General features: G+C 32.4%; 1 long non-coding RNA gene across 11 annotated transcripts; it reads left to right on the top strand.

Annotated features, from left to right (window-relative positions):
* Positions 1-883: 883 nt before the first annotated feature.
* Positions 884-3,960, top strand: LOC131651032 (uncharacterized). Of its 11 annotated transcripts, XR_009298346.1 has the most exons (10): positions 921-1,026; positions 1,517-1,627; positions 1,762-1,785; positions 1,870-2,243; positions 2,321-2,449; positions 2,595-2,762; positions 2,903-2,943; positions 3,179-3,243; positions 3,343-3,392; positions 3,511-3,960. It is a non-coding gene; the product is annotated as an uncharacterized LOC131651032 (long non-coding RNA). The 11 variants fall into 11 exon arrangements; XR_009298340.1 differs by lacking the exon at positions 1,762-1,785 and having other exon boundaries at positions 884-1,465; positions 1,559-1,627; XR_009298337.1 differs by lacking the exon at positions 1,762-1,785 and having other exon boundaries at positions 884-1,465; positions 1,559-1,627; positions 1,807-2,243.
* The last annotated feature ends 7,537 nt before the right edge of the window (positions 3,961-11,497 follow it).

The raw sequence follows: 11,497 nt of genomic DNA, 5'->3' as shown, positions 1-11,497 counted from the left end.
CAGGAGGACATTATCTTAAATTAATATTTCTCTAAAATAAAAGTGAAGTATAATTTATTTATTTTTCTATTTACGTCATATTGGACCAAAGAATTTACCAGTAGAACAATACCTTAAGTTAATCTGACCAAAATTTAAATTGTATGTATGAACCCGTATTTTTAATTCTTTAATATTGAGTCAAGAATCTACCAATAAGCTAATAACTTTTAAATGATTGATTATAAAAAATATAATATAATTTTTTTATTAAAATAAAACATTTTTTTATAAAAAATTAGTCGATTTAAATATTTGTTAAAATTATTAATAGTATTTTATTTAATGTTGGATTGTATATATTTTTATTTTTTAAAAGTATATGAAAGTTATACTTAAAAATAGTAAATAACATATAAATCTAAAAAAATCAGAAAAATAGTGAAATTTCATATGTTATTGATTCTAAGCACACAAAATTTTCAGCAATGGATAATCCAAAAAGCTCTCAACTCAAAGAGTCTCCATTAGGTATAGACGAAGAAACAGAACAACAATACGCACTTCACTCTAACCTACTTCAACAATTCACCGCTATCTCTTCTATCGACAATGCATGGATTTTCAAATCAGACTCAGGTAAACCAAAATCCACTCTCAAATTTCAATTTACAATTTTCAATAATCGCGTTTCCGATTATTCAACTAAGTTGATTTTGTGGGTTCTGCGGTTAAAGATTCTTCACAAGGAATGATGTTTTCCGTTAGTCAACCGAATCTTCTGGATAACAAGAAACGGAAGTTGATTCTATCGTCTACGGTTACTAAACGGAGTGACGGTTCTGTTAATTTACTGTGGGCTCCGTTTCCGGTTGAGGTGTCTGGAGTTTCCGCTATGGTTCCGTCACCTTCTAGTTCGAAGCTTTGGATTAATCGAAATCCTGAGAGTGATGGTCCTTCTCGGTTTGAAATTTGGAGCAACAGTTATCTTGAAAGGGAGTTTCATGTACCTCAATCCAAACATGGTTCTGTGTACACTGATGGATGGTAAACTTACTATCATCACTACTTCACTTGTCATTGTTTTCTTTTGTCATTTGATTTATGATTTGAATGACTTATTTGCAGCTTATAATATAAGCCTTATGCATAAACTATTTCTATAAATAAAATGTCAACTAAAGTTAAATGGTTTTCGTATAAGCTACAAGTTATTTTCGTAAGCCATCTTGGAGAGCTTATGAATGTCAACTGAAAAAAGCTTATTAGTATATCATAAGTTGTGTATTCATAAGTTCCTCCAAACAGTCTCACAAGTATGAGTTATAAAAGTAGATAACTGAAATAAGTCAATTCAAATAGGTCGATAACTGGAAACTTATAGTTTTGAATTTTGATATGTCACTTGTTTTTACTTGTTTGCGACCTCTGCGGGAGGTAATACTAAAACACCGCACGAATCAAAAACCAATGAAAATGAGATCCAGTAAGTTACTTCAGTTTAATTTCTTTTTTAAAGTGATTCTGTTTTATTAAGGTTGGTTATGTTGAGCTGAAGTATAAAAGTATGATGATGCAGCTCAAATGAAAATGCTCAGGAGCTTAACCTTACTCAAACCATAAGTAGTGCTTTCCTTCCACGGTTCAGGTAAGTTGATACTCACATTCCTAAATGCTAAATATGTTCTCAGTTTTCATCGCATGATCTAGTTCAACAAGTAGTTACTAATAGGTGTGGGAATATGATTTCTACAAATTTGATTCTAGTTCAAATCCTTATAGGTATCCCAAGATTCAACCTTATAGGTATCCTTCTTATTGTCACAGCTCAATTATTTGCGTATGGATTGGTTGGTGCATTGGATTAAGGAATAGCCTGTTCTGTTTCAGAATACAGGGCACAACTATATGATTATCTCAAGAGTAGGATGAACACCATAGCACCCAATTTGACTGCTATGGTTGGGGAGCTTGTCGGCGCTCGTCTCATTGCCCATGGTGGTAGCTTAATAAATATTGCAAAGCAGCCTGGTAGTACTGTGCAGATTCTCGGTGCTGAGAAGGCTCTTTTTAGGGCACTTAAGACTAAACATGCTACTCCTAAGTATGGCCTCATTTACCATGCATCCTTGATTGGTCAGACAGCTCCAAAGTTCAAGGGCAAAATTTCTCAATCACTTGCTGCAAAGACTGCTTTGGTTATCAGGTGTGATGCACTTGGAGATGGGCAAGATAACACCATTGGATTGGAGAACAGAGCCAAGGTACTTGTTATAGTTTAAGTTATTTGTCATATGGTTTTTATTTATATCAGACTTTATTTACTCAACTTTTTCAACAGCTTGAAGCACGATTGAGAGGTCTCGAAGGTAAAGAATTAGGTCGCTTTGCCGGTTCTGCTAAAGGGAAGCCCAAGATTGAAGCATATGACAAGGATAGAAAGAATGGAGGACTGATAACACCAGCTAAGGTAATATTTTGCTTTATTTGGTGTTAATGCTTAAAGGATGAGTTATAAGTATGTTTTTACTTTTTTCTCCTTTCTTTTGTGCAGTCTGTATGTGCCAATATTTTTCTTGAAGTGTTAGAATGAAGCTCTGTTTTTTCCCGTACAGTGAAACTCGAGGCTTTGCATTCGTTCAGTTTGTGGATTCATATGAGGCCTCTGAGGCGCAGTACCATATGGACAGACAAATTTTTGCTGGAAGGGAAATTTCTGTAGTTGTGGCTGTAGAGACAAGAAAAAGGCCAGAGGAGATGAGGCACAAGACCGGTAGGCCCAGGTATTTATTTTGATTTGTCTTCTTTGTCTTCCCGTATGTAACAAATTACGAGACTGTATTTTAGCTATATTTTGTCCCATTTAAATGTCATCTGCCATAAAAAGCCCCTTTATATATTTGCATGGTGTTGTATTTTACAGAGGACCAGGGAGCTATGGGGGGCAAAGGTCTTCCTACCATGGTATTATTATTATTTTTTAAATTGTAATAGCTTCTAGAAATCTATACCGAGCACACCTAATACTATCTAATATCTATAGCCATGCTCAAGCATTTTTCTGCTACATTTGAACTTTTGTTCTTCTGTGGTAAATTTGGCAATAGGATGATATATGTGATATATATGGCTTTATCTGAATGAATTTGATACTTTGATAATAATTTCTTTGTTGCTCAAGATGATATATTTATAACAGCGTGACATCATATCCGGTTCAAGATGATGCCTTGAAGACTGGCGAACTTGACTATGTCAGTGCAGGTATGTAGGAAACTTATACGGTTGTTGAATTCTAATTGTTAATTTTTTAAGTTATTAATTGATAGTATCATTTTATTTAACTATCTTTCATTATTTCAGCTGCACTTGTTTGATATTCCATAGCAGGAAACTTCCTAGGAATATCTGAGGTTGATACTTCTTTTAAATCTATGACTTTGTTCTCCTTTAATTCCAGCCAGTTTGGCTGCTCTCATATACATGCGTTCTGTTGAGATGTATGATTAATATGCCTTTACAAATTTTCAGGTTAAAGTCGTCACCGTCCATGCCACCAATAATTACTTTGTGACTGCATCACTTGACGGCACTTGTCAGACCCAGGTCTGTTTTCAGACACTTGTCTGACTCAGTTTCATGCATGTATGAGTCTAGATAGTTTAGCTGGAAATGTCATGCAAGAAACAGTTCATGTAACAGTACCTAGTTTCCACTTGTCTGACTTAGCCTAACCCCAGGGGACTGGGTGTTAACAGTCCGTTTGTTTGTTTGGGGTGAATTAAGAACGAGAGAAATGTAAGCGAGAGAGGTACATGAGAAATGCATGATTTCTCTTGCTTGGCACATCAAAGAAATAGAGGCGACTGATTAAATATGGTGGGCCCCATTCACTTTTTCTTTCTCTTCACATGTGAGAAGAAACGGAAACTACAGCTATTATTTGAATTATATTTCTACATATACCCTTTCTCTCATGCATATTCTCACTACATACTAATAATTTCAATTTATATAATATACTAAATAGTACTAATACTTATTAGGCTTAATTGCAATTTTGGTCCCTCTATTATCTATTTTTTTGGGTTTTGGTCTCCCTATTTTAAAATCCGGAATTTTAGTCCTTTATTTTAGTTTTTTTGAGGATTTTGGTCCCCTTGCAAATCCGAAGGCAATTTTTAATGAAATAGAACTCACATTGATGACATATTCAACATAAATATTAATTAAAATTAGTTTTTTTTGAACATTTCAATGCTGAACTGACACTGACACATCATCAATTTGAGCGTCATTTCATTTAAAATTGTCTTCGAATTTACAGGGGGACCAAAATCCTCAAAAAACTAAAATATAGGGACTAAAATTCCGGATTTTAAAATAGGGGGATCAAAACTCAAAAAAATAGATAATAGGGGGACTAAAATTGCAATTAAGCCTACTTATTATTTTGTGTATCTCTAATCAATGATAAAAATTAAATTATAAATTCAATTCATTTATAAATTAAAATTAATTAAACCGTATTAATGATTTCGCATATGTATATATTTGTTTCCAGAAAAAATTTATATATTAATTGCTTACTCCCTGACTATCTTAAAAAATTACTTTTTAAACATATTTATTAATGTTTAATTAAATTAAAAATAATATTTAAATTTACATTGATATAAAATAATCTACATATATCTAAAAGAGTTATTATAAAATATATTTTAAATAATAAAAATATTTGTATAATTTTAAATTTAAGGGTATTTTTGCACTTTCAAAAATAATACACTTCTCTCTTTGAAAAGCTCAATAAAAATTTTTTACTCAATTAATTGAAATTGGAGACACTAAATTAGAACTTTAACTTTCATTTATTTCAATTCTAACTCATAACTTCCTCTTTGAAAAGCTCAATAAAAATATTGAATTTGATCGATTTAGAATATTTGTAAAAAGTGAAATATGACCTTAATAGAACACACTTTCTTTATCATAGAGTGATTGTAGAATCGGATTCTAGGGAAGCGGTGGACATTAGCAAAAATATTGGAAATAACTTTTGTGTAATTTAGTTCGTAACATTCATAAGCAGATGAGTATGCTGGAGGAGGTGGAGATTTGTCACATTTTTAAAGAAGCGAATAGTTGTGCAATTCGGTTGGCTTTGTTTGGCAAGGAGTCTAAGGATAGAAGTATGTTTTATCAGGATATGTCACATTGGCTGTTTGAGTTTTTTGATAGGGATTTTCAAGGCGTTTCTTACGTTATGGTTGTTCTTGTTTAGCTTTGTTTCTTTCCGGACTTAGGCCCCCTTGTAATTAAAAAAAAAACAAACACGCTTTCTTTATCCTTCTAAGCTAAAAGAATTCATCTATAATCTTATCAGTGTCACTCACAAGAAAAATTTGGTGTCTGTGTAGTATACAACATATATAAAATTTTACATTATATCTTAAGAATAAACTAAAATCATAATTAATTTAAATTTAAATCAAATTACGCAAAACAAATACTGTGTATAACTTCAAACGCTTGTGCAATTAAAAAAAGGAGATTGATAGAGAGAGAAAACTCTATTGCATTATATTATTTATTTCAATTAATTGTACTTAATTTTAATTTTTAACCACAATTATTAAATGTCTTAGAAAATTTTAATAAATGTATGAATCCATCTCACATACTTTTACTCAAACGAGTTAAATTAAAATTTAGTAAAAAAATACTGATCAAATTATGCTTTTTTATATATTGAATAATATATTTGATTTGTAAATTGATTTTAATCAATTAATATTAATGGAAATATGAAGTTAGTGATCAAAATATTGAATATTAACGGGAATATTAAATTATTGATTAGAATATTGAATATTAACGAGAACATGAAGTTACTGATCAAAATATTGGATAATAGCATAAACATGAGTTTACTAATAACGATAACATTAAGTTACTGATAAAAATATTGAATATTAACATGAACATGAAGTTACTGATGAAAATCTTAATATAAGCGGAAACATGAAGTTATTAATCAAAATATTGAATATTAACGGAAATATAAAGTTACTGATAAAAATATTGAATATTAAGAGGAACATGAAGTTATTAATCAAAATATTAATATTAACGAAGACATGAAGTTACTTATAAAAATATTGAATATTAACATGAACATGAAGTTACTAATCAAAAATATTAATATGAAGGGAACATGAAGTTATTAATCAAAATATTGAATAAAAACGCAAACATGAATTTACTAATAACGGAAACATGAAATTACTCATGAAAATATTAATATTACTGGAAACATGAAGTTATGAATCAAAATATTAAATATTAACGGGAACATGAAGTTATTGATAAAAACATTTAATATTAACACGAACATGAAGATACTGATCAAAATATTAATATTAACGAGAATATGAAACTATTAATCAAAATATTGAATAATAACGGGATCATGAAGTTACAGATCAAAATATTGAATATTAACGAAAACATAAAGTTATTGATCAAAATATTGAATCTTAACGAAAACATGAAGTTACTGATAAAAAAATATTGTATATTATCGAGAACATGAAGTTATTCATCACACTATTGAATATTAATAGGAACATGGAGTTATTAATTAAAATATTTAATATTAACGGGAAGCGGTGTTAATATGTTGAAATTATGTATGGTCCTATTCTTCTTCGACCTTCCGTTATATGTGCCCTTTCAAGAAATAGTCAATTCATTTTATGAGTTATAATCCATTCATTTTCTTTACACCTATTATTTTTCAATGGAACCTCTACATTTATTAAATGCACTCTTAATTGTATTATTCAATCTACAACAATATCAATATTATTTTCTTAATTACTTTTTACTTTTACTATTCCATTTTCTTACATTATTCTTCTTCTAACTTTTCTTCTAAATCAATTTTTTATATTCATACCTTTTATTTAGCTCATTCCAAATGCGCGAAATCGACGAGTACCCATGCGAACGCACGGGTATCATACTAGTTACTATTAACTTTTTGTTACTCAACATTAATGCTACTGCTACTAATTTATCCTTATTATTCGTATGCTATTATCCGCATTGCTGCTATAATTTACTAAAAACAATAATTTAATAAAACAGACACAAAAAGGCAAAACAAGAAAATAGACAAAAGAAAACATGCCCTCAGTAAATGGTGTTCCGATCAGAACACCTTCTCCCATTTGCCACTTCCAATGGGTGCCGATCGGCACCCTCCTTTATCAAGTATCCCTGCCAGTCGGCAGGGTCCCTTTTTCCACTAGTGCAGTTCGGCACGGTGCTCCCACCGTTCGTCTCATGTGGTGTGCCCCTCGGCACACCGTTGCCTGCAAAATATTTATTTTTGTTTTCTACTACTTCTTCTCCTGCAACACTCTTCCGATTCAAACTTCTCCAAAAACTTTTATTGATCAACAAAATTCGAGAAATCTTCCATACTTATTTAATTTCACAAATTTAATTAATTAACTTATTCATGAACAACAATACTACCACATTCACACGAACAACCACATTCACACATTGAATTCATAACAGAAATCACCAAGACTTTTTCCCATGACCATGACCAATTCCCCAAGACTTTTTCCCTTCTAATTAACCTAATTTCATTAAACCTATTGGGCCTAACATTCACACCCCCACCTTTTACTACCACCATCACTTAACTAAGTCCAAATAATAAATCTAGTATTTCTTCGATACTATTTCTATAACTTAATCAATTAATTTATCGACTAATTAATCATAACAACCCATGTCAACAATTCTCAAAAATCCATAAATTCAACAATTAAATTCAAAATAATTCGAAAATATTTAATTAAATAATTAATTAAATACCGGTGTTATAGCACACACCTTCTCACTTGAAGCTCCTTGGTGATGATGCTGGTGATAAAAGTTCCTCGAAGTAATTCTTCAACTGAGAAATAAACTCAATCTTGTTGAAGATCTTGAGGCTTGCACTAAGTTGATGGTGATTCACGTATAGGATGAGGATGATGATGATTGAAGATGGATGAGAATGGACATGAAGGTTGATGAAAAAACAATGGAGGTCGTTGAAGTTTGTTGAGATGGTTGTTGATGATTTTATAGAGAGAATGGAGTAGAGAGAAGAGAGAGTGAAGTATGTTTTAAAAACTGGAAAAAAAAAGTGAAGCGTGTCCTGATTTGTGTAAAGCTTGCCACATATACATGACGCACATAAGGCTTACAGTGAGGTTGCACTAGGTGATAGCTAATACTGAACTTAGTGAACAAGGTTGTGTATTTTGAGTAAACTTATTGCATTTCTGAGTTCAGTAACGTTGCATGGCTATCTTGAGTAATGCAGATAGTATGTATGCTACGCGCGTTTCCTTGCAATAGTAGACCTTGTGCCAATAACAAACTCATGCAACCTACTTTGTCTACATATATCTTCATCCATGAATCACCATTTGTATTACCTTTGTGCCCTATGGTTAGAGAGAATGGAGAAGAGTAATTTTGATGTCAAATCCCTTTTGAAATGATGAGGATATATGCATGAAAACACACCTTGAAGTTGCCTGTGTAACACTCGGTATTTAGTTAATTATTTAATTAAATACTTTCAAATTATTTCAAATTTAATTGTTGAATTTTTGGAGTATTGAGAATTGTTGACATGGGTTTTATGATTAATTAGTCGATTAATTAATTGATTAAGTTGTAGAAATAGTATTGAAGAAATACTAGATTTATTATATGGACTTAATTAAGTGATGGTGGTAGTAAAAGGTGGGGTGTGAATGTTAGGCCCAATAGATTTAATGAAATTAGGTTAAGATAAGGATTAGGCTAATTAGAAGAGAAAAAGTCTTGGGAATTTGTTATGGGAAGTTGTAGAGAAGAGAGAAAATAGGAGAGAAATTCATTCCCGTTTTTCTTGCAGCAGTCTCACTAAATCGAAGATCCCCGATTCGTTAACCGTTGGATCGTCGCCAAATTTTGTGGGTAGGTTCGCAACACCTATAGCTAACTTTTGACCGTTGGGATCTTTAAAATAAGGTCTGAGTTGTGAGATATGATCATCGCACTGTAGCTGCATATTTGGGAAAATTTTCAGCTTTTGATTCTGATTAAAAGAGGCAATGGTTGGGAGCTAAGGCTAGATGGCTTCGATCGGTAGAATTGTAGAGCGGACTCCGAATACAAGGTAAGGGGTGGGGTTCTAACTCTATAACCGGACTCATGATGAATGATATGTGGGGGTTAAATTCGTAGGAAATAATTCCAGTTTATTTGTGTGTGATTTATGTTGCAAAACAATAATTCAGTATAAGTGGTACGTTGAATTTAGATAAAATTAATATCGATTTGCCGAGTTAGCCTATTTAAGCGGTATAATTAATTAATTGGAATTAATTGAAAATTGTATAGGTAGTTCGTATATGTTAGTAGGTGACTGTGTTTGACTTGTTTTGTGAATTATGATGAGTACGTTGTGTTGTTATTTCTTTGTGATTTCTAAGCGATGTGTATACTGTCGTGGTTTTATGCGAAGTTGCAGAATGTTTCAGTGACGATGAATACCTCTATTTATTGGTATAGCGACGATATAGGCTTATGCCTTTGTGACGGTGATGTTGTTTTGTTTGTTGTGTGTGTTTGTTGCATTCATATACATATGCATTTTGGTGACGGCCTGGATTGGCAAATTAGCGACGAAGGCTTATGCCTTGATGCCTCGGTTTAACTGGCAATTGGCGATGGGGGCTGAAGCCCTGGGTACCACATGCATGTGCAATTGTAGAGTCTCATTATATGTGGCATGAGTGTGATTTAATTGTGACGTGATTGTGACTTGAGTTGTTGTTGAGTTGTGATAATGTGAAGTTGTAATTATAAATTGTTACACTAATGACGTGTTGTGACAGGTATTGTCTGGAAGATGAGAAATAGTTGTCATAACTATTAATATGTTGTTGTTATTTATCTTTGTTAATTATAATTGTTCAGGTTAATTTTTATTACAAATGTTGTCTGAAAGTTGTAACGTGATAATTTCGTATGATTAAATTCTAATATATTGTTTATCATGCGTTTGTTTATATTGGTAGATATCTCACCCTTTCTGAATGATGTTTCCCTACCATGGGAAATTGACAGGTACTCAAGATAGCGATGGAAATTTGAAGTGATTTTATGAAGTCTTTAGTTGCTGTTAGTCGAGTTGGTGTCTTGCTCTGATACGTAGCACTCGGGGGGATAAAACGATTGTTTTATTTATTAATTCTTTTGCTGAATTTTTATATGGTTTTGGTTTAAATTGTAACTTAAAGTTACCGTGCAATGATGCTACGACTTGATTTGAATAGTTATGAAGTTTGTTGATTCCGCTGCGAGTTAATTATTGAATTTAAACAAAGTGATTTTTTTATAATGATTTGATTATCGTTTTAAATTCTTGTGCTATGTATCTATATGAAGGCAAGTAAGCCGTAAATGTTTTTGAGATGACGAATATGTGATACCTCAAATGAACTTGTTTGGAATTTATACTCTGATTTTCCGTATAATTTATCGGGTAGATTTGGGGTGTTACATTAGTGGTATCAGAGCAGGTCGGTCCGTCCGGCCAGAGTCGTTTAATTGTTGTTTATCCCTTAGTACGCGACAAGTGTGTATAACACTGTCGGTACTTGTTGCTTTCTGGTTGTTGCAGGAATTAGTTTGAGCGAAGTGGGGGAGAAGCTTTGCTTCTCGGATGTGGTTCAGTTGCAAGTTCGGAAAGAAGATTGTTGTCTGGGTGTTTCAAAAACTGAATTTCGGCGAAAGAATGTGTCTCTCGAGTTATAAAAAGTTGGAAGTGAGGAGATATGTTTAGAGTTGTTTGAAATATGTTTAAGTTGAAGAAAAATGAGTTTTGGAGTGGAAATTCCGTAAGCAAAACGCAGGAAATTGCTGAATGTTTTGTGAAACTTCAAAAATTCATAACTTGAGTTCTGGACATCCGATTTGAGTCCCGTTTAAAGCGTTGGAAAACTAACGAGATGAAATTTATTTTAAAAATGGTTTCAGAAGCTGTAATAGACTTATTTATAACAGGATGATTTTGGAAAGAGATGGAATTTGCGGTTACGCTTGTCCTTGGGACCAGACTTGTTTGTTGGTGCCGCACAGGACGTCAGTGTCAAAGTTGAGTGAATTTAAGGAGTAATTAATAGGTTTATTGAAAATAAATTTTAAGAATTAGTGTACCATTTGAGAAGTTTTGGAGATACCGTAAAGAGTGTCGCCGCATGGCGTCGATGTTCGCACTTTCGAATGGCGTTGGAATAGTTAACAAGTTAGTAACGGTTATGTTGAAGAAGTACCAGAATGGTCGACATATGTGTAGTCGATTTGAGATGTGTCAATGGGTTGTTATGTTGGATGGTTGGACGTGGAAGTGAAGTTGATGATGGTTGTATCGGATAAATTTTCGAGGACGAAA

The sequence above is a fragment of the Vicia villosa genome, linkage group LG2 (genome assembly GCF_029867415.1).
Source record: "Vicia villosa cultivar HV-30 ecotype Madison, WI linkage group LG2, Vvil1.0, whole genome shotgun sequence".
NCBI lineage: Eukaryota > Viridiplantae > Streptophyta > Magnoliopsida > Fabales > Fabaceae > Vicia > Vicia villosa.
The sequence above is the reverse complement of the archived record's forward strand: the minus strand, read 5'-3'. Positions and strand labels throughout refer to the sequence as shown.